At 45.9% G+C, this 24,751-nt stretch overlaps 1 protein-coding gene across 16 annotated transcripts in view; it reads left to right on the top strand.

The window, feature by feature from the left end:
* MEF2C (myocyte enhancer factor 2C) overlaps positions 1 to 24,751 on the top strand; it is a 382,771-nt gene that overhangs the window by 12,986 nt on the left and 345,034 nt on the right. Inside the window, exon 2 of one of the 16 annotated variants that reach the window (XM_063963975.1) lies at positions 2,736 to 2,808. The exons of 14 other annotated variants lie outside the window; for them this stretch is intronic. The gene's annotated coding sequence lies outside the window, so the exon portion shown is untranslated. Of the gene's footprint in view, positions 1 to 2,732; positions 2,809 to 24,751 lie in introns of all 16 variants that reach the window. One more of the 16 variants, XM_063963974.1, reaches the window with a different exon arrangement.

Below are 24,751 nucleotides of genomic sequence, written 5' to 3'. Positions count from 1 at the left end.
AGCTTGTAGTTAGATAGAAGTGGTGGTAAGGCCTGTTCAGATTGCAGTGTTATGCTTTCTGCATCTTCCAGGTGTATCAGTTTAGACAATTGTCCAATAGGAGCACACAAAATCAATGTCCTCTCACTCTTATGAATAATTAATGACACAAAATGAGGCTCAACAAACTGTATTTTAGAAAAGCAAAACAAACGTTTACATCTTTCCAACGTGCACATTTCCAGCTGGACCCCTATCCAAGAAGGTAAGAGCAGAATGGGAGTGTACAGAGTCTAAGTGAATTTATTCCCCAATCTGGGACTCGTGTATGCAGACTGAGGGTCTGATTTTGACTCCTACACATGTGTGACCACTTTTCCATCCAGCTGTGTCGGCCTACTTACTAGGATATACTAATATGAGTATCAGCCCATCAATGGGTCAATTTACTAAAGGTTCTAAAAATGAAAAATGGTCATGTTGCCAATCAGATTGATTGCTATCGGCAACATCACCACTTTTAATTTTTAGAACCTTTAGTAAATTACCTCTATGAGAGTATTTGCATCCAAGTCGCTCCACCCACTGTTTATCTGGTCACAGCTGCTGCCACCAACTGTAGTATTGGGACTTACACCCACCCCATGCTGGGTACAAATTATCCATGAGAAAAAGGCAACTCCCTCAGTTGGCATACAAATCTGCGATACTCTTAGTACACTCCCATGCAACAGATCTGGTCCAGGCTTCTGCGCAGTAACCCCCCAGGTGCCACCCAGAAAGTCCCATTTCACAAAGTAGTCCAGCAATGGACAAATCGGTCCTTACACTCTTTAAATCTCCATCTATGTCCGTATGCATGGTGCTGCGCACTCAGCACACAGGGGAAAATGTACTAAGCAATACTAAGTGTGGAGAAATGAGCCAGTGGAGAAGTTGCCCATGGCAACCAATCAGCTGCTCTGTATAATTTGAAAGTATGCAAATTATACATGTTACTTCAATGCTGATTGGTTGCCATGGGCAACTTATCCACTGGCTCATTTCTCAACACTTAGGGGGGTATTCAATTGTTTGAAAAGTCATTTGGGTGTCTGTTTTTTCCTATCTAATAGATAGATAAATTCCACCCTTAGTATTGCTTAGTACATCTCCCCCACAGGCTGTAACTGCTTTCTGCTGCATATGGACAGTTAGCAAATAACTGTGATATCTGTCCACATTTGGACTTGCATTTAACTCAGGAGCAAATGTATGAAGCCTTAAAAAGTGACAAAAGAACTATCTGTTAAGTAATACAGTAAAATGATCACTACAACTAGCAGAAACCTTTGTGTGGCCAGTCCGTCTTTACCTGCTTGTGTCTATCTACTAGGGATGAACTGAATCCATATTATAGGATTTGCTAAATGCATAATCCTTTTACCAAAAGAGATGAAGTTGAGGGCTTGATCTTAAGCCAGATACAATACAGTAATATGTTGCTTTAGAATGTAACCTTAGCGTTATCTAATCGTAGATTCATATGCTAGTATAAACAGTAATATATTAGTAATATGAAAATCCAATGAAATGTGATGTTCCAGATAGGTACAAGAGAACTGTTAGCTTGTGAGGGAGCATGCTGTGTTGTGCTGCTAAACATATTCAACGTGCAGTACTTTTCCAGAGAGAACAGAATTACAGTCAAAAGTAATAAAATAAATGTTTAGAAGAAGTTGTTGCTTGTTGCTATAATGTATGCCATTATAACGGCAATAGGCAAGTGTTACATGAATACATACCGTGTGTTGTTACGGTAGGTTATATATTATATGAAGTGTGCCAGCTAAAAACGCAGGTGTAACTATAATAAGTGCAGGTACGAATTTGCTCATTTTCCCTCAGGTTTCCAGACAAAAGCTCTCATTCAGCCAGGATCGCATATGCTAAGCTGCCCTCCAAAGGGCAGTGCAACTGCAGGAGGAGGTGCATAAAACCTCCTTCCTGCATTTGCAATAGCAATAAGGCGATGCACTCACAGTCCATGACCATCAGTCACAATGTTCATTTGTTACGGCAGGCTGAGTAAGCATGAGTATACTCAGACTACATGTCACAGGGCACATGCGAGGCCAAGGAAACGGTCCTTGGCCTCGTCATTCCCAGAAAATAAGGGGTGACATGGGGCGACATGTCCCTGTTTTCAGCAATGCCGGCTGCCCCCGTCCCTCCCCCCAAATTCCTCTCATCCTGTCAATTAAGCATTACTGCAATGCAACCGCAGGACCTGTTTTGCGCATTAGGTCACTCCTACCTGAATTGCGGCCAATGAGCAGCTTTTTGTATAATGATGAAACCTGTGTTGTTCCCCTTTGCATTGATATACTGCTATGTACTTCCATGTGCTGTTTTATGTTTTCCTGCACTCCCAAGATTCCCATATGGTTATTTGCTACACATAAATTTGCAGTATATTATTGTTAGCACCCTATATACTGCTTACAATCATTGAGGTTTTGCATACTGTATTTGCCTATTATGTAAATTTACATTGAACCCTTCCTAACTATTTATAGACATTCAGATTTTATATATATATATATATATATATATATATATAATGCATTTACTTTGAAATTGAAGGAGAGCTATTTATCCGATCTGTTTGTTTTTTTCTCATCTCAGTCTCAGACAATTTTTTGCCTATAGAATTGGGATAGCATTGTGTCTCCTGCAAAAAATGTTACATTCTTTACTATTTTAATCCCCAGCAGCTGTTAAAGAAAAATCATCACCTGGCAAGTCTTATCTGCCTGTACGATGGAGTATTCTAGGAATGACCACACGGTATAGAGGCATTTTAAAGGCATTTGGGCATGTGGGTGTTAAAGAGAATTTACTAAAGTCTGTTGCTAAATTTACACAACAAAATAGATTTGGCTTGATCGTTGAATGTCTGTCCAGCTTTGCTACATATGGTGTGACATACTCGACACGTCAGTCATTGTGCATTCAGATCAGTTGACCAGTTAATGCAGCACCCAAGTAGTGCGGGTGAGCAGCAACGGCACATACAGTAAATGCAGACTGCATTTCTTATCCAACTGACCAATAATAAATATATATATATATATATATATATATATATATGTGTGTGATTTTTTCCTAAATCTAATTACATGAGCAAATCTAGTGTCCATTATACATGCTTTTATGATTCTAGCTGGTTATTTTAGTCCCATACATGTAAAAAGATTGTAAAATTAGCAGACTATGGGGGTCATTCCGAGTTGTTCACTAGCAGATTTCGTTTGCAGAGCAGCGATCTTGCAAAAAAAATTCACTTCTGCGCATGAATATGCGGTGCAATGCACACGCGCGTCGTACTATTACAACGAACAATGTAGTTTCACACAAGGTCTAGCGAAGCTTTTCTGTCGCACTGCTGACCGCAGAGTGATTGACATGAAGGGGACGTTTCTGGGTGTCAACTGACCGTTTTCAGGGAGTGTTCGAAAAAATGCAGGCGTGCCAGGAAAAACGCAGGCGTGTCTGGACGAACGCAGGGCGTGTTTGTGACGTCAAAACAGGAACTGAACAGTCTGAAGTCATCGCAAGCGCTGAGTAGGTCTGAAGCTACTCTGAAGCTGCACATAATTTTATTTGTAGTCGCTGTGCGATCCTTTTGTTCGCACTTCTGCTAAGCTAAAATACACTCCCAGTGGGAGGTGGCATAGCATTTGCACGGCTGCTAAAAACTGCTAGCGAGCGAACAACTCGGAATAACCACCTATAGGCAGAAGTGTCAAATCTACTAAAGAGAATGAGTGGAGAAGTTGCCATAGCAACCAGCTATCATTTATCCAGTACATTCTAGACAACTGGGTAGAATCTGATTGATTGCTACAGGCAACGTCTTGACCTGTACCGTATAGAAGGTTTGATGCATCTCACCCTAGATGTCATTTGCAAGAAGTAGTTTTCCCGGTGTAGTTCAAGTTGCTTCTCTGCTCTCCATTCTGCAAACTTGAAATGTGTCTAAGGGGGTCATTCAGACCTGATCATAGATGTGCTACAAATAGGACAGCGCCCCCGCACCGGCATTCTAATGCCGTTGGCACGCCCCCTCCCACCCGCGACCGTCTCTGCCTGTCAATCAGGCAGAGGCGATCACACCAGTGAGATGCTTTCACAAAGAAGTGGGTGCGCAAACCACTTCATGGCATGGAACGTCCCCAAACATCTGCACTCAACATTTTAGTAGTCACTTTCCGGAAAATAAGACATCTAGGGGGTAATTCCAAGTTGATTGCAGCAGGATTTTTGTTAGCAGTTGGGCAAAACCATGTGCACTGCAGCGGAAGCAGATATAACATGTGCAGAGAGAGTTAGATTTGGGTGGGTTATTTTGTTTCTGTGCAGGGTAAATACTGGCTGCTTTATTGTTACACTGCAAATTAGATTGCAGATTGAACACACCCCACCCAAATCTAACTCTCTCTGCACATGTTAAATCTGACTACCCTGCAGTGCACATGGTTTTGCCCAACTGCTAAAAAATTTCCTGCTGCGATCAACTTGGAATTACCCCCCTTATACACATGGGCCCTCATTCCGAGTTGTTCGCTCGCAAGGCGATTTTAGCAGTATTGCACACGCTAAGCCGCCGCCTACTGGGAGTGAATCTTAGCTTCTTAAAATTGCGAACGAAAGATTCGCAATATTGCGATTACACATCTCGTAGCAGTTTCAGAGTAGCTTCAGACTTACTCGGCATCTGCGATCAGTTCTGTGCTTATCTTTCCTGGTTTGACGTCACAAACACACCCAGCGTTCGCCCAGACACTCCTCCGTTTCTCCAGCCACTCCCGCGTTTTTTCCGGAAACGGTAGCGTTTTTTCCCACACGCCCATAAAACGTAGAGATGAGCGGGTTCGGTTTCAACTTCATGTTTTTTTCACGGGTCCGAGCAGACTCGGATCCTCCCGCCTTGCTCGGTTAACCCGAGCGCGCCCGAACGTCATCATGACGCTGTCGGATTCTTGCGAGACTCGGATTCTATATAAGGAGCCGCGCGTCGCCGCCATTTTCACACGTGCATTGAGATTGATAGGGAGAGGACGTGGCTGGCGTCCTCTCCATTAGAAATTAGATTAGAAGAGAGAGAGAGATTGTGCAGAGTCAGACAGAGTTTACCACAGTGACCAGTGCAGTTGTTGTTAGTTAACTTTTATTTATTTTAATATAATATATCCGTTCTCTGCTATATCCGTTCTCTGCCTGAAAAAAAACGATACACAGCAGCAGCCAGTCACACAGTGTGACTCAGTCTGTGTGCACTCAGCTCAGCCCAGTGTGCTGCACATCAATGTATAAAAGGCAAAGCTTATAATAATTGTGGGGGAGACTGGGGAGCACTGCAGGTTGTTATAGCAGGAGCCCCCAGGAGTACATAATATTATATTAATTTAAAATTAAACAGTGCACACTTTTGCTGCAGGAGTGCCACTGCCAGTGTGACTAGTGGTGACCAGTGCCTGACCACCAGTATAGTAGTATATTGTTGTATGTATTGTATACTATCTCTTTATCAACCAGTCTATATTAGCAGCAGACACAGTACAGTGCGGTAGTTCACGGCTGTGGCTACCTCTGTGTCGGCAGTCGGAACTCAGCAGGCAGTCCGTCCATCCATAATTGTATTACAATATATACCACCTAACCGTGGTATTTTTTTTTCTTTCTTTATACCGTCGTCATAGTGTCATACTAGTTGTTACGAGTATACTACTATCTCTTTATCAACCAGTGTACAGTGCGGTAGTTCACGGCTGTGGCTACCTCTGTGTCGGCAGTCGGCAGGCAGTCCGTCCATCCATAATTGTATTATTATTATAATATATACCACCTAACCGTGGTTTTTTTTTCATTCTTTATACCGTCATAGTGTCATACTAGTTGTTACGAGTATACTACTATCTCTTTATCAACCAGTGTACAGTGCGGTAGTTCACGGCTGTGGCTACCTCTGTGTCGGCAGTCGGCAGGCAGGCCGTCCATCCATAATTGTATTATTATTATAATATATACCACCTAACCGTGGTTTTTTTTTCATTCTTTATACCGTCGTCATAGTGTCATACTAGTTGTTACGAGTATACTACTATCTCTTTATCAACCAGTGTACAGTGCGGTAGTTCACGGCTGTGGCTACCTCTGTGTCGGCAGTCGGCAGGCAGTCCGTCCATCCATAATTGTATTATTATTATAATATATACCACCTAACCGTGGTTTTTTTTTCATTCTTTATACCGTCGTCATAGTGTCATACTAGTTGTTACGAGTATACTACTATCTCTTTATCAACCAGTGTACAGTGCGGTAGTTCACGGCTGTGGCTACCTCTGTGTCGGCACTCGGCAGCCCGTCCATAATTGTATATACCACCTAACCGTGGTTTTTTTTTCTTTCTTTATACATACATACTAGTTACGAGTATACTATCTCTTTATCAACCAGTCTATATATTAGCAGCAGACACAGTACAGTGCGGTAGTTCACGGCTGTGGCTACCTCTGTGTCGGCACTCGGCAGCCCGTCCATAATTGTATACTAGTATCCAATCCATCCATCTCCATTGTTTACCTGAGGTGCCTTTTAGTTGTGCCTATTAAAATATGGAGAACAAAAATGTTGAGGTTCCAAAATTAGGGAAAGATCAAGATCCACTTCCACCTCGTGCTGAAGCTGCTGCCACTAGTCATGGCCGAGACGATGAAATGCCAGCAACGTCGTCTGCCAAGGCCGATGCCCAATGTCATAGTACAGAGCATGTCAAATCCAAAACACCAAATATCAGTAAAAATTTTCTTTTTGTCTTTGCGTCATGTGCTGTTTGGGGAGGTTTTTTTGGAAGGGACATCCTGCGTGACACTGCAGTGCCACTCCTAGATGGGCCCGGTGTTTGTGTCGGCCACTAGGGTCGCTAATCTTACTCACACAGCTACCTCATTGCGCCTCTTTTTTCTTTGCGTCATGTGCTGTTTGGGGAGGGTTTTTTGGAAGGGCCATCCTGCGTGACACTGCAGTGCCACTCCTAGATGGGCCCGGTGTTTGTGTCGGCCACTAGGGTCGCTAATCTTACTCACACAGCTACCTCATTGCGCCTCTTTTTTTCTTTGCGTCATGTGCTGTTTGGGGAGGGTTTTTTGGAAGGGACATCCTGCGTGACACTGCAGTGCCACTCCTAGATGGGCCCGGTGTTTGTGTCGGCCACTAGGGTCGCTAATCTTACTCACACAGCTACCTCATTGCGCCTCTTTTTTTCTTTGCGTCATGTGCTGTTTGGGGAGGGTTTTTTGGAAGGGCCATCCTGCGTGACACTGCAGTGCCACTCCTAGATGGGCCCGGTGTTTGTGTCGGCCACTAGGGTCGCTAATCTTACTCACACAGCTACCTCATTGCGCCTCTTTTTTTCTTTGCGTCATGTGCTGTTTGGGGAGGGTTTTTTGGAAGGGACATCCTGCGTGACACTGCAGTGCCACTCCTAGATGGGCCCGGTGTTTGTGTCGGCCACTAGGGTCGCTTATCTTACTCACACAGCGACCTCGGTGCAAATTTTAGGACTAAAAATAATATTGTGAGGTGTGAGGTATTCAGAATAGACTGAAAATGAGTGTAAATTATGGTTTTTGAGGTTAATAATACTTTGGGATCAAAATGACCCCCAAATTCTATGATTTAAGCTGTTTTTTAGTGTTTTTGGAAAAAAACACCCGAATCCAAAACACACCCGAATCCGACAAAAAAAATTCGGTGAGGTTTTGCCAAAACGCGTTCGAACCCAAAACACGGCCGCGGAACCGAACCCAAAACCAAAACACAAAACCCGAAAAATTTCAGGCGCTCATCTCTAATAAAACGGCCTGTTTCCGCCCAGTAACACCCATTTCCTGTCAATCACACTACGATCGCCGGAGCGAAGAAAAAGCCGTGAGTAAAAATCCTAACAGCATAGCAAATTTACTTGGCGCAGTCGCAGTGCGGACATTGCGCATGCGCATTATGCGGATAATCGCTGCGATGCGATAAAACTTACCGAGCGAACAACTCGGAATGACCCCCATGGTAATGTCTGCCGCTGTGGGGCTGAGTTTGGGGTTGGAGCAAAGAAAAGCAAAAAAAATAAAGAGCAATATACCCCTGGAACAAACCATGGTGCATATCAAGGGGTGCAAATGCGTTTATATTTTATTGCGTGCAGGGTAAATATTGGCTGCATGTGTATGTAGCCCAGAAATGCTGGACAGCTTTATTGTTAAGCGGAAAATAAATCTTAAGATTATCCAACCAATCAATTCAATGGTTGTAACTTGTAACTAAAATCTTGTATGAGGGCAAATTGCAATTGATCATTTGATTCCAAACACTGGAAAATAGGCAAATATGGTCCTTCAGACAAATTGGTTAAATCTGTTTTGTACATTTTCTAGCGTTTGGGAGCAAATGCCAGATTGTCATTTGCTCCCGCCATACATTACCCAATTTTCATTCCAAACAGATCAGCAAATTGGTTGTTTGGTTGACATCTATGGCCAGCTTTACACTGCAATGCTGATTTTAGTTTGGACACACACCTTTCACATCTAAGGGGATCATTCAGACCTGATCGCATGCTAGGATTTTTCGCTGTGCTGCGACCAGATCAGAACTGCGCATGCGTATGTACCGCAATGCACAGGCGCGTCATACGGCTAAAAAGTTTCTGGGTGTCAACAGACCGTTTTCTGGGAGTGGTAGGAAAAATGCAGGCGTGTCCTAGCGTTTGCAGGGCAGGTGTCTGGTGTCAATTCCGAGCCAGAACAGTCTGAAGTGATCGCAGTGGCTGAGTGAGTTCTGAGCTACTCAGAAACTGCACAAAACTTTTTTGTACCGCTCGGCTGCACATGCGATCGCACACTTGCAAAGCTAAAATACACTCCCCTATAGGCGGCGACTATCTGCAAAAAATAGCTAGCGAGCGATCAAGTCTGAATGACCCCCTAATTCTCCTTGACCATTTTTAATATATCCCATCTACATTGTAACATGTTTTTACCAAGGTACAAAGTGACTTGCACTTTTTTACTTTGCTCCCACCTCAGAATCAGTCCCAGTATGTAGCCAGCTTTTAACTGTATTAAACAGTCGTAATCAAAAGAGCAGCAGAGTAATTGCCATGACTGACCACGTAAAACCATGGAGGGAGAGCTTAATCTATGAACGCCAAGGGCGTAGCTACCATAGGTGCAGGGAGTGCAGCTTTTATGAGGCCCAGAGATGAGAGTGGCGCACCTTCCCTGTCAAAGTTACATGTGTTATATTATATACAAGGGAGTAGCTACCATAAGTGCAGGGAGTGCAGCTGCTATGGGACCAGAGCTGAGTGGGGTCCACCTTCCATGTTACAGTTACATGTGTTATACACAAGGGCATAGCTACCATAGGTGCAGGGAGTGCAGCTGCTACGAGGCCCAGAGCTGAGAGGGGCCCACCTTCCCTGTCACAGTTACATGTGTTATATACTAGGGAGTAGCTACCATAAGTGCAGGGAGTACTGCTGCTATGGGGCCCAGAGCTGAAAGGAGCCACCTTCCTTGTCACAGTTATATGTGTTATATACAAGGGTGTAGCTACCATAGGTGCAAGGAGTGCAGCTGCTACGAGGCCCAGAGCTGAGAGGGTCCACCTTCCCTGTCACAGTTACATGTGTTATATACAAGGGAGTAACTACCATAGGTGCAGGGAGTGCAGCTGCTATGGGCCCAGAGCTGAGAGGGCCCATCTTCCCTGTCACAGTTACATGTGTCATATACAAGGGTGTAGCTTCCATAGGTGCAGAAAATGCAGTTGCTACAAGGCCCAGAGCTGAGAGGGACCCTCTTCCCTGTCACATTTACATGTGTTATATACAAGGGAGTAGCTACCATAGGTGCAGGGAGTGCAGCTGATATGGGGCCCAGAGCTAAGAGGGGCCCACCTTCCCTGTTACAGTTACATGTGTTATATAATAGGGAGTAGCTACCAATCACTGACAGTCTGATGCTGTACTGCATCCTGTGTTGCATGACCCATTTATGGACACGCAGAACATCGGAACTTTGCAGAATATTAGGGATCTGAATTAGCCTCTGTATGTCAAACTCAAAATGTGAATTGGGAGTACTGTGTTGCACAATGTGTACTGGCAGCCCTACAATGTGACATAATGTGAACTATGCAGAGACATAACTAGGGACTTCGGCGTCCAGGGCAAGATGAAGAATGGCACTGCCCCCTCCCTGAAAAAATGGGCGTAACCACATGCCAGAAGGGGCGTACTGTATGAAAGTTTTAGGGATTAAAAAATACCTAACAATATAGCTGTATAAACAGTAAAGGGCAGGGGCATTTTAAAAGAGGAGGGGGCCCGTGTGCAGACTCCAGGTGGGCCAACATGACACAGCACTCGTTTCTGAGAACATTAATTAATAACGCTGAGAACATTAATTTCCATTCCATATGCAACTTACCTATTTGATAGTTTCTCACAAAGGGGAAACTCTGAGTCAGTATCCACTATGCTGTCGGTATCCACTATTCATGTAGGAAGGTGCCTATTTTTTGTAGGAATATTACCAAGGTCATCATAATACAACAGTGGTTCAAACAGATTTGTGCCTCGTGTCACTTCCTGCCCCCGTATCGTCTGCAGACCATCATCTCCCCACTGCATCCCTCAGCCACATCATTTCCCCCTTCCATCTATTAGCCACACCCTCTTCCCCTGCATCTCTCAGCCACACCATGATCTCCTACCTGCGTCTCTCAGCCACACCATTTCTCTGTGCCTCTCTCAGCCACACCATCTTCCCCTGCGACTTCCAACCACATCATCATCTCCCCCTGCGTCTCTCAGCCACACCATCATCTCCCCCCTGTGTCTTCTCCCAGCATGCCATCATCTCCTCCCTGCATTGTCTCTCAGCCTGCCTTCATCTCCCACCTGCATAATCTCTCAGCATGCCATCATCTCCCCCCTGAGTCATCTTTCAGCACACCATCATCATCTCCTCCCTGCTTGTCTCAGCACACCATCACCTCCTCCCTGCATCATCTCTTAGCAGGCCATCATATCTTCCCACCTTCTCTCAGCACGCCATCATACCCCCTGCATTGTCTCTTAGCACACCATCGTCTCCCCCTGTGTCATCTCTCAGCATACCCTCACCTCTCCCTGCGTCGTCTCTCAGTACACTTGCGTGGTCCCTCAGCACAGCATCATCATCCCCCTGCATTTCTCAGCACACCATTATCTACCCCCTGTGTCTCTCAACCATACCATTATGTTCTGTCTGCGTCTCTCACCACCCCCTTCACTCTGTGTCTCTCAGCCTCCCCATTTCACTATGTGTTTCTCAGTCTCCCTCCCTTCACTCTGTGACAAACAGCCTCCTCCATTCATTTTGTGCCTCTGTGTGCCCCCCTCATCCCGTATTTCTCTGTGCCGTTCATTGTGTCTCTGTGTGTCTCCCTCATTCTGTGTCTCTCTGTGCCCCCCTCTGCTGGGCCTGCCACGTCACCCAGGGAACGTGTCCTGCTCAACCTGCCCTAGTTACACCACTAGAACTAGGGCACTATTCTGGTTCATTAAAAAAAAACAGGTCACGACTATGGGGTATAACATTAACTAAAGCACTACTATGGTTCATAAAATGAACTAGGACACTATTATGGGACATAAAATTAACAACTGCTGTGGAGAGGTGTCTCTTTAGAAGCATTAAGACAGGGGTCCCTTCAAAATGTTCCTATGGGGTCCACAAAGTTCTGACTGCACCCCTGATGGATGGCATTGCATAGTAGGGGGCATTCATTTAATTAATAAAATTATAAGTGAGGTGGTTAAATAGCATTTACTTGATAAAGTCAAGTCTGAATTCATTTAATGCATATTTTTGCAAAATATCTGTATTATAGGTGTATGTGATGTATGTACATTTCATGTACTATACTGTATACTCTAAGACTTACACTGAACTGAAAAAAAGATGACTGTGAGGAGGTCTCCCAACACCATCCTAAAGTCATGCAAGAAATCAATACAAGAACAACACAGACGTCCAACATTACTGCGAATGGAGAAATGTATCAGTATCAATAGCTCACAAGATTTAAACTCATGCCTGACCTCATCACAACAGCCAGTAAATGACCCAGGAGTTGATAGATACTAGTGTGAGCCACTATCACACTGTCAAGACCTTGCTAAAAAAGAAGTTTCATAAATGAGTGATGAGAGGTAAAATATATTACCATATTATAAGTGAACTCAAACTGAATGAAAGGTATGCTATCAAATTTCCTTTATACTGTAATTTGTCTGCTGTAATGAGTAAGATGGGTGAGTTTCACTCTCCGTACTCTCATGTAACGTTTCCCATGCCTGTCTTCCGGGCAAGATCTATACATAAGGACACTGCCATGCCCCTTCATGACCCTTTCCCAGGCATTTCTCTTGACTTCCTTATTCGTTCCCAGGCATTTCTTCTGACACTGTTTTCTGTAAAGTTTTCTATTTAATCTTTGCTATCTTGAATCTTTTCTCAAGAGCTCTCTATTTTTTTCCCTGCTGCCATCCTCAAACCTTTTACCCTTGTCAGCGGCCTATGGGGGTCATTCCGAGTTGATCGCTAGCTGCATTTGTTCGCAGCTCAGCGATCAGGCTAAAAAAACGTCAGTTCTACGCATGCGTATGTGGCGCAATGTGCACGCGCGATGTACGGGCAAAACGAACGATGTCGTTTTGCACAGGGTCTAGCGATGCATTTCAGTCGCACTGCTTGCCGCAGAGTGATTGACATGAAGTGGGCGTTTCTGGGTGGCAACTGACCGTTTTCAGGGAGTGTGCGGAAAAACGCAGGCATGCCAGGAAAAATGCAGGCGTGGCTGGGCGAACGCTGGGTGGGTTTGTGACGTCAAATCTGGAACTGAATAGTCAGAAGTGATCGCAAATGCTGAGTAGGTTTTGAGCTACTCTGAAACTACACAAAAAATGTTGCAGGCGCTCTGCTGCACAAGCGTTCGCACTTCTGCTAAGCTAAAATACACTCCCGGTGGACGGTAGCATAGCGTTTGCACGGCTGCTAAAAACTGCTAGTGAGCGATCAACTCGGAATGACCCCCCATCTTATACTGGTGTTAACAGCATTTGGTTGCATCTAATGCACAACGACTTTAGTATAGAATCTTGAATATAACGATTCTTATTTAGTAAAGGATAACAAAGGAATAATAATAAGAGGAAGACATATATATGTTCACCCCTCTAATAGGTAGGGCAACCAGAAAGTAACATAGGGGGTCATTCCGACCCGATCGCTTGCTGCAGTTTGTCGCAGCGCAGCAATTGGGTCGGAACTGCGCCGGTGCCGCAGTGCGCCAGCGCATGGCAGCCTTCGTTACCTAGCGATCGCCTCTGAGACAGAGGCGGCGGTAGGGGGCTGAACGGCGGCGTTAAGCCAATGTTAAGGGGGAGTGGTCCATCCAACGCAGGCGTGGCTGGACCGTTGGGGGGGCCGCGGCGGCTGCGTGACGTCTCACGCAGCCGCTGCAGCCAGTGGGAGCGACGAGCAAGTCCCGGCCAGCCGCAGGAGTTGAGCTGGCCGGGAGTTACTCCTCAAATACAAAGGCATCGCCACTGTGCGATGCGTTTGTTTTTGTGCGGTGGGCGGCACTGACATGCGGGGCGGACTAGCCCTGTGCTGGGTGTCCCCCCGCATGTCAGGGAACATGATCGTAGCTGTGCTAAATTTAGCGCAACTACGATCAACTCGGAATGACCCACTTACTGTGTAACTATACCACACTGACATCACTCCCTAATAGTTAGAGGTATATTTACTAAATGTCAATTTTTATCAATGGAAATCTATCTAAATTTGATGTTGTGCTTCAGGGGCTAAAACACACATTTACGTACATATAAAAAATAATATAAAAAAATTAGCTGTTAGAAAATATGTGTTTTAGCACCTGAACCACAACATCAATTTATATAGATTTAAAATAGATAAAAATCAAGGAAAATCGACTTTTAGTAAATATACCCTCTATCATTGGTGTTTCTATAATGAGTGCAATGTGTGCAGTGTAGAGTTTTCATCTCTAAAACTTTCATACAGTGCGTCATTTTTACTTATATAAATGTATGGGTTTGGCAAGCGAAAAGACTGAATGTGTCATATGTGATGGAAGACAATAGAGAAATGCATTATTCACACCAAAGATTTTTCCCAATGCACTGATGTATAAATGTTTACGGTGTACTGTGTTTTATATAGCCTACAATGTACAGGTATTATACAGAATATTTAGGGTTTCTGGAAAAGTGGGGATTCATTTGGAGCACCATGCCTAAAATGTAAAAGTACACTAAAAATACAACTCTAATTTCCACACTGACAATAGCCTTCTTTATATAGCAGTGCTCCTCATAGCTTGTGTTAGGAGTCCCTTGTTAAACATGTATGTGAATTGGCAACAATTATTTAATTAGCTTCCTAAAGATTTTTGGAACTTTCTGTATAAAAAAAAAGTATCTAAACAGATTCAATAGCTATGTTTTAGATGGTGTGCAGACATGAGACGGGATGTATTACCATCTGAGACTGTCGAATTTGCAGGATGTTGAACGGTCGCGCACGGTTTTTAAAGCGGCAATCATTTACAAGGCAAAACCATGACTTGTAAATGACTGCCGCTTTAAAAAAAAATTGAGCCCGGCCAGGATCCAGCACCTCTGGCATCTTTAGATGCTATTACATCTCGTCTAATATGTATACATTGACAATGTTGACAATAGGAGTTGGGCTTCAGTTCCACTTTAATTTTAATATATATATATATATATATATATACAAACACACTTTATTAGATATGAACTTTGAAAAAAAAAATAAGAATTTACTTACCGATAATTCTATTTCTCATAGTCCGTAGTGGATGCTGGGGACTCCGAAAGGACCATGGGGAATAGCAGCTCCGCAGGAGACTGGGCACAAAAGTAAAAAGCTTTAGGACTACCTGGTGTGCACTGGCTCCTCCCCCCATGACCCTCCTCCAAGCCTCAGTTAGGATACTGTGCCCGGACGAGCGTACACAATAAGGAAGGATTTTGAATCCCGGGTAAGACTCTTACCAGCCACACCAATCACACCGTACAACTTGTGATCTGAACCCAGTTAACAGCATGATAACAGAAGGAGCCTCTGAAAAGATGGCTCACAACAACAATAACCCGATTTTTGTAACAATAACTATGTACAAGTAATGCAGACAATCCGCACTTGGGATGGGCGCCCAGCATCCACTACGGACTATGAGAAATAGAATTATCGGTAAGTAAATTCTTATTTTCTCTAACGTCCTAGTGGATGCTGGGGACTCCGAAAGGACCATGGGGATTATACCAAAGCTCCCAAACGGGCGGGAGAGTGCGGATGACTCTGCAGCACCGAATGAGAGAACTCCAGGTCCTCCTCAGCCAGGGTATCAAATTTGTAGAATTTAGCAAACGTGTTTGCCCCTGACCAAGTAGCTGCTCGGCAAAGTTGTAAAACCGAGACCCCTCGGGCAGCCGCCCAAGATGAGCCCACTTTCCTTGTGGAATGGGCTTTTACAGATTTTGGCTGTGGCAGGCCTGCCACAGAATGTGCAAGCTGAATTGTACTACAAATCCAACGAGCAATAGTCTGCTTAGAAGCAGGAGCACCCAGCTTGTTGGGTGCATACAGGATAAACAGCGAGTCAGATTTTCTGACTCCAGCCGTCCTGGAAACATATATTTTCAGGGCCCTGACTACGTCCAGTAACTTGGAATCCTCCAAGTCCCTAGTAGCCGCAGGCACCACAATAGGCTGGTTTAAGTGAAATGCTGAAACCACCTTAGGGAGAAATTGAGGACGAGTCCTCAATTCTGCCCTGTCCGTATGAAAAATTAGGTAAGGGCTTTTATAGGATAAAGCCGCCAATTCTGAAACACGCCTGGCTGAAGCCAGGGCTAACAGCATTACCACTTTCCATGTGAGATATTTTAAGTCCACAGTGGTGAGTGGTTCAAACCAATGTGATTTTAGGAACCCCAAAACTACATTGAGATCCCAAGGTGCCACTGGAGGCACAAAAGGAGGCTGTATATGCAGTACTCCCTTGACAAACGTCTGAACTTCAGGAACAGAAGCTAGTTCTTTTTGGAAGAATATTGACAGGGCCGAAATTTGAACCTTAATGGACCCTAATTTTAGGCCCATAGACAGTCCTGTTTGCAGGAAATGCAGGAATCGACCCAGTTGAAATTCCTCTGTAGGGGCCTTCCTGGCCTCGCACCACGCAACATATTTTCGCCAAATACGGTGATAATGTTGTACGGTCACATCCTTCCTGGCTTTGATCAGGGTAGGGATGACTTCATCCGGAATGCCTTTTTCCTTCAGGATCCGGCGTTCAACCGCCATGCCGTCAAACGCAGCCGCGGTAAGTCTTGGAACAGACATGGTCCCTGCTGGAGCAGGTCCTTTCTTAGAGGTAGAGGCCACGGGTCTTCCGTGAGCATCTCTTGATTTTCCGGGTACCAAGTCCTTCTTGGCCAATCCGGAGCCACGAGTATAGTCTTTACTCCTCTTCTTCTTATGATTCTCAGTACTTTTGGTATGAGAGGAAGAGGAGGGAACACATACACTGACTGGTACACCCACGGTGTTACCAGAGCGTCCACAGCTATTGCCTGAGGGTCCCTTGACCTGGCGCAATATCTGTCCAGTTTTTTGTTGAGGCGGGACGCCATCATGTCCACCTTTGGTTTTTCCCAACGGTTCACAATCATGTGGAAGACTTCTGGGTGAAGTCCCCACTCCCCCGGGTGAAGATCGTGTCTGCTGAGGAAGTCTGCTTCCCAGTTGTCCACTCCCGGAATGAACACTGCTGACAGTGCTATCACATGATTTTCCGCCCAGCGAAGAATCCTTGCCACTTCCGTCATTGCCCTCCTGCTTCTCGTGCCGCCCTGTCTGTTTACGTGGGCGACTGCCGTGATGTTGTCCGACTGGATCAACACCGGCTGATCCTGAAGCAGAGGTCTTGCCTGACTTAGGGCATTGTAAATGGCCCTGAGTTCCAGGATATTTATGTGAAGTGACGTTTCCATGCTTGACCACAAGCCCTGGAAATTTCTTCCCTGTGTGACTGCTCCCCAGCCCCTCAGGCTGGCATCCGTGGTCACCAGGACCCAATCCTGAATGCCGAATCTGCGGCCCTCTAGGAGATGAGCACTCTGTAACCACCACAGGAGAGACACCCTTGTCCTTGGAGACAGGGTTATCCGCTGATGCATTTGAAGATGCGATCCGGACCATTTGTCCAGCAGATCCCACTAAAAAGTTCTTGCGTGGAATCTGCCGAATGGAATCGCTTCGTAAGAAGCCACCATCTTTCCCAGGACCCTTGTGCATTGATGTACTGACACTTGGCCTGGTCTTAGGAGGTTCCAGACTAGGTCGGATAACTCCCTGGCTTTCTCTTCCGGGAGAAACACCTTTTTCTGTACTGTGTCCAGAATCATTCCTAGGAACAGCAGAAGTGTCGTCGGAATCAGCTGCGATTTTGGAATATTTAGAATCCATCCGTGCTGTCGTAGTACTACTTGAGATAGTGCTACTCCGACCTCTAACTGTTCTCTGGACCTTGCCCTTATCAGGAGATCGTCCAAGTAAGGGATAATTAAGACGCCATTTTCTTCGAAGAAGAATCATCATTTCGGCCATTACCTTGGTAAAGACCCGGGGTGCCGAGGACAATCCAAACGGCAGCGTCTGAAACTGATAGTGACAGTTCTGTACCACAAACCTGAGGTACCCTTGGTGAGAAGGGCAAATTGGGACATGGAGGTAAGCATCCTTGATGTCCAGAGACACCATATAGTCCCCTTCTTCCAGGTTCGCTATCACTGCTCTGAGTGACTCCATCTTGAACTTGAACCTTTTTATGTAAGTGTTCAAGGATTTCAGATTTAAAATGGGTCTCACCGAGCCGTCCGTCTTCGGTACCACAAACAGCGTGGAATAATACCCCTTTCCCTGTTGTAGGAGGGGTACCTTGATTATCACTTGCTGGGAATACAGCTTGTGAATGGCTTCCAATACCGCCTCCCTGTCGGGGGGAGACGTTGGTAAAGCAGACTTCAGGAACCGGCGAGGGGGAGACGTCTCGAATTCCAATTTGTACCCCTGAGATACTACCTGCAGGATCCAGGGGTCCACTTGCATGTGAGCCCACTGCGCGCTGAAATTCTTGAGACGGGCCCCCACCGTGCCTGAGTCCGCTTGTAAGGCCCCAGCGTCATGCTGAGGACTTGGCAGAAGCGGGGGAGAGCTTCTGTTCGTGGGAAGAGGCTGTCTGCTGCAGTCTTTTTCCCCTTCCTCTGCCCCGGGGCAGATATGAGTGGCCTTTTGCCCGCTTACCCTTATGGGGACGAAAGGACTGAGCCTGAAAAGACGGTATCTTTTTCTGCTGTGAGGTGACTTGGGGTAAAAAGGTGGATTTCCTAGCCGTTGCCGTGGCCACCAGGTCCGATAGACCGACCCCAAATAACTCCTCCCCTTTATACGGCAATACTTCCATATGCCGTTTGGAATCCGCATCACCTGACCACTGTCGCGTCCATAACCCTCTTCTGGCAGAAATGGACATCGCACTTACTCTTGATGCCAGAGTGCAAATATCCCTCTGTGCATCACGCATATATAGAAATGCATCCTTTAAATGCTCTATAGTCAATAATATATTGTCCCTGTCCAGGGTATCAATATTTTCAGTCAGGGAATCCGACCAAGCCACCCCAGCACTGCACATCCAGGCTGAGGCGATTGCTGGTCGCAGTATAATACCAGTATGTGTGTATATACTTTTTAGGATATTTTCCAGCTTCCTATCAGCTGGTTCCTTGAGGGCGGCCGTATCAGGAGACGGTAACGCCACTTGTTTTGATAAGCGTGTGAGCGCCTTATCCACTCTAGGGGGTGTTTCCCAACGCGCCCTAACTTCTTGCGGGAAAGGGTATAATGCCAATAATTTTTTAGAAATTAGCAGTTTTTTATCGGGGGAAACCCACGCTTCATCACACACCTCATTTAATTCATCTGATTCAGGAAAAACTACGGGTAGTTTTTTCACACCCCACATAATACCCTTTTTTGTGGTACTTGTAGTATCAGAAATGTTCAAAACCTCCTTCATTGCCGTGATCATGTAACGTGTGGCCCTACTGGAAAATACGTTTGTTTCCTCACCGTCGACACTGGAGTCAGTGTCCGTGTCAGTGTCTGTATCGACCTGAGGTAACGGGCGTTTTATAGCCCCTGACGGTGTTTGAGACGCCTGTACAGGTATTAACTGATTTGCCGGCTGTCTCATGTCATCAACAGTCTTTTGTAAAGTGCCGACACTATCACGTAATTCTTTCCATAAGACCATCCAGTCAGGTGTCGACTCCCTAGGGGGTGACATCACTAACACAGGCAATTGCTCCGCCTCCACACCATTTTCCTCCTCATACATGTCGACACAGCGTACCGACACACAGCACACACACAGGGAATGCTCTGATAGAGGACAGGACCCCACTGGCCCTTTGGGGAGACAGAGGGAGAGTTTGCCAGCACACACCAGAGCGCTATATATATACAGGGATAACCTTATATAAGTGTTTTTCCCTAATATAGCTGCTGTATATATTAATATGCCAATTTAGTGCCCCCCCTCTCTTGTTTTACCCTGTTTCTGTTAGAGATGAGCGCCGGAAATTTTTCGGGTTTTGTGTTTTGGTTTTGGGTTCGGTTCCGCGGCCGTGTTTTGGGTTCGACCGCGTTTTGGCAAAACCTCACCGAATTTTTTTTGTCGGATTCGGGTGTGTTTTGGATTCGGGTGTTTTTTTCCAAAAAACCTAAAAAACAGCTTAAATCATAGAATTTGGCGGTCATTTTGATCCCAAAGTATTATTAACCTCAAAAACCATAATTTCCACTCATTTTCAGTCTATTCTGAATACCTCACACCTCACAATATTATTTTTAGTCCTAAAATTTGCACCGAGGTCGCTGTGTGAGTAAGATAAGCGACCCTAGTGGCCGACACAAACACCGGGCCCATCTAGGAGTGGCACTGCAGTGTCACGCAGGATGGCCCTTCCAAAAAACCCTCCCCAAACAGCACATGACGCAAAGAAAAAAAGAGGCGCAATGAGGTAGCTGTGTGAGTAAGATTAGCGACCCTAGTGGCCGACACAAACACCGGGCCCATCTAGGAGTGGCACTGCAGTGTCACGCAGGATGTCCCTTCCAAAAAACCCTCCCCAAACAGCACATGACGCAAAGAAAAAAAGAGGCGCAATGAGGTAGCTGTGTGAGTAAGATAAGCGACCCTAGTGGCCGACACAAACACCGGGCCCATCTAGGAGTGTCACTGCAGTGTCACGCAGGATGTCCCTTCCAAAAAACCCTCCCCAAACAGCACATGACGCAAAGAAAAAAAGAGGCGCAATGAGGTAGCTGTGTGAGTAAGATAAGCGACCCTAGTGGCCGACACAAACACCGGGCCCATCTAGGAGTGGCACTGCAGTGTCACGCAGGATGTCCCTTCCAAAAAACCCTCCCCAAACAGCACATGACGCAAAGAAAAAGAAAAGAAAAAAGAGGTGCAAGATGGAATTGTCCTTGGGCCCTCCCACCCACCCTTATGTTGTATAAACAAAACAGGACATGCACACTTTAACCAACCCATCATTTCAGTGACAGGGTCTGCCACACGACTGTGACTGATATGACGGGTTGGTTTGGACCCCCCCCAAAAAAGAAGCAATTAATCTCTCCTTGCACAAACTGGCTCTACAGAGGCAAGATGTCCACCTCATCATCACCCTCCGATATATCACCGTGTACATCCCCCTCCTCACAGATTATCAATTCGTCCCCACTGGAATCCACCATCTCAGCTCCCTGTGTACTTTGTGGAGGCAATTGCTGCTGGTCAATGTCTCCGCGGAGGAATTGATTATAATTCATTTTAATGAACATCATCTTCTCCACATTTTCTGGATGTAACCTCGTACGCCGATTGCTGACAAGGTGAGTGGCGGCACTAAACACTCTTTCGGAGTACACACTTGTGGGAGGGCAACTTAGGTAGAATAAAGCCAGTTTGTGCAAGGGCCTCCAAATTGCCTCTTTTTCCTACCAGTATAAGTACGGACTGTGTGACGTGCCTACTTGGATGCGGTCACTCATATAATCCTCCACCATTCTATCAATGTTGAGAGAATCATATGCAGTGACAGTAGACGACATGTCCGTAATCGTTGTCAGGTCCTTCAGTCCGGACCAGATGTCAGCATCAGCAGTCGCTCCAGACTGCCCTGCATCACCGCCAGCGGGTGGGCTCGGAATTCTGAGCCTTTTCCTCGCACCCCCAGTTGCGGGAGAATGTGAAGGAGGAGATGTTGACAGGTCGCGTTCCGCTTGACTTGACAATTTTGTCACCAGCAGGTCTTTCAACCCCAGCAGACTTGTGTCTGCCGGAAAGAGAGATCCAAGGTAGGCTTTAAATCTAGGATCGAGCACGGTGGCCAAAATGTAGTGCTCTGATTTCAACAGATTGACCACCCGTGAATCCTTGTTAAGCGAATTAAGGGCTCCATCCACAAGTCCCACATGCCTAGCGGAATCGCTCCGTGTTAGCTCCTCCTTCAATGTCTCCAGCTTCTTCTGCAAAAGCCTGATGAGGGGAATGACCTGACTCAGGCTGGCAGTGTCTGAACTGACTTCACGTGTGGCAAGTTCAAAGGGCATCAGAACCTTGCACAACGTTGAAATCATTCTCCACTGCGCTTGAGACAGGTGCATTCCACCTACTATATCGTGCTCAATTGTATAGGCTTGAATGGCCTTTTGCTGCTCCTCCAACCTCTGAAGCATATAGAGGGTTGAATTCCACCTCGTTACCACTTCTTGCTTCAGATGATGGCAGGGCAGGTTCAGTAGTTTTTGGTGGTGCTCCAGTCTTCTGTACGTGGTGCCTGTACGCCGAAAGTGTCCCGCAATTCTTCTGGCCACCGACAGCATCTCTTGCACGCCCCTGTCGTTTTTTAAAAAATTCTGCACCACCAAATTCAAGGTATGTGCAAAACATGGGACGTGCTGGAATTTGCCCATATTTAATGCACACACAATATTGCTGGCGTTGTCCGATGCCACAAATCCACAGGAGAGTCCAATTGGGGTAAGCCATTCCGCGATGATCTTCCTCAGTTGCCGTAAGAGGTTTTCAGCTGTGTGCGTATTCTGGAAAGCGGTGATACAAAGCATAGCCTGCCTAGGAAAGAGTTGGCGTTTGCGAGATGCTGCTACTGGTGCCGCCGCTGCTGTTCTTGCGGCGGGAGTCCATACATCTACCCAGTGGGCTGTCACAGTCATATAGTCCTGACCCTGCCCTGCTCCACTTGTCCACATGTCCGTGGTTAAGTGGACATTGGGTACAACTGCATTTTTTAGGACACTGGTGAGTCTTTTTCTGACGTCCGTGTACATTCTCGGTATCGCCTGCCTAGAGAAGTGGAACCTAGATGGTATTTGGTAACGGGGGCACACTGCCTCAATAAATTGTCTAGTTCCCTGTGAACTAACGGCGGATACCGGACGCACGTCTAACACCAACATAGTTGTCAAGGCCTCAGTTATCCGCTTTGCAGCAGGATGACTGCTGTGATATTTCATCTTCCTCGCAAAGGACTGTTGAACAGTCAATTGCTTACTGGAAGTAGTACAAGTGGGCTTACGACTTCCCCTCTGGGATGACCATCGACTCCCAGCAGCAACAACAGCAGCACCAGCAGCAGTAGGCGTTACACGCAAGGATGCATCGGAGGAATCCCAGGCAGGAGAGGACTCGTCAGAATTGCCAGTGACATTGCCTGCAGGACTATTGGCATTCCTGGGGAAGGAGGAAATTGACACTGAGGGAGTTGGTGGGGTGGTTTGCGTGAGCTTGGTTACAAGAGGAAGGGATTTACTGGTCAGTGGACTGCTTCCGCTGTCACCCAAAGTTTTTGAACTTGTCACTGACTTATTATGAATGCGCTGCAGGTGACGTATAAGGGAGGATGTTCCGAGGTGGTTAACGTCCTTACCCCTACTTATTACAGCTTGACAAAGGGAACACACGGCTTGACACCTGTTGTCCGCATTTCTGGTGAAATACTTCCACACCGAAGAGCTGATTTTTTTGGTATTTTCACCAGGCATGTCAACGGCCATATTCCTACCACGGACAACAGGTGTCTCCCGGGGTGCCTGACTTAAACAAACCACCTCACCATCAGAATCCTCCTGGTCAATTTCCTCCCCAGCGCCAGCAACACCCATATCCTCCTCATCCTGGTGTACTTCAACACTGACATCTTCAATCTGACTATCAGGAACTGGACTGCGGGTGCTCCTTCCATCACTTGCAGGGGGCGTGCAAATGGTGGAAGGCGCATGCTCTTCACGTCCAGTGTTGGGAAGGTCAGGCATCGCAACCGACACAATTGGAGTCGGACTCTCCTTGTGGATTTGGGATTTCGAAGAACGCACAGTTCTTTGCGGTGCTACTGCTTTTGCCAGCTTTAGTCTTTTCATTTTTCTAGCGAGAGGCTGAGTGCTTCCATCCTCATGTGAAGCTGAACCACTAGCCATGAACATAGGCCAGGGCCTCAGCCGTTCCTTGCCACTCCGTGTGGTAAATGGCATATTGGCAAGTTTACGCTTCTCCTCCGACAATTTTATTTTAGGTTTTGGAGTCCTTTTTTTACTGATATTTGGTGTTTTGGATTTGACATGCTCTGTACTATGACATTGGGCATCGGCCTTGGCAGACGACGTTGCTGGCATTTCATCGTCTCGGCCATGACTAGTGGCAGCAGCTTCAGCACGAGGTGGAAGTGGATCTTGATCTTTCCCTAATTTTGGAACCTCAACATTTTTGTTCTCCATATTTTAATAGGCACAACTAAAAGGCACCTCAGGTAAACAATGGAGATGGATGGATTGGATACTAGTATACAATTATGGACGGGCTGCCGAGTGCCGACACAGAGGTAGCCACAGCCGTGAACTACCGCACTGTACTGTGTCTGCTGCTAATATATAGACTGGTTGATAAAGAGATAGTATACTCGTAACTAGTATGTATGTATAAAGAAAGAAAAAAAAACCACGGTTAGGTGGTATATACAATTATGGACGGGCTGCCGAGTGCCGACACAGAGGTAGCCACAGCCGTGAACTACCGCACTGTACTGTGTCTGCTGCTAATATAGACTGGTTGATAAAGAGATAGTATACTCGTAACTAGTATGTATGTATAAAGAAAGAAAAAAAAACCACGGTTAGGTGGTATATACAATTATGGACGGGCTGCCGAGTGCCGACACAGAGGTAGCCACAGCCGTGAACTACCGCACTGTACTGTGTCTGCTGCTAATATATAGACTGGTTGATAAAGAGATAGTATACTCGTAACTAGTATGTATGTATAAAGAAAGAAAAAAAAACCACGGTTAGGTGGTATATACAATTATGGACGGGCTGCAGAGTGCCGACACAGAGGTAGCCACAGCCGTGAACTACCGCACTGTACTGTGTCTGCTGCTAATATAGACTGGTTGATAAAGAGATAGTATACTCGT

The sequence above is a fragment of the Pseudophryne corroboree genome, chromosome 1 (genome assembly GCF_028390025.1).
Source record: "Pseudophryne corroboree isolate aPseCor3 chromosome 1, aPseCor3.hap2, whole genome shotgun sequence".
Lineage (NCBI taxonomy): Eukaryota > Metazoa > Chordata > Amphibia > Anura > Myobatrachidae > Pseudophryne > Pseudophryne corroboree.
The sequence above is the reverse complement of the archived record's forward strand: the minus strand, read 5'-3'. Positions and strand labels throughout refer to the sequence as shown.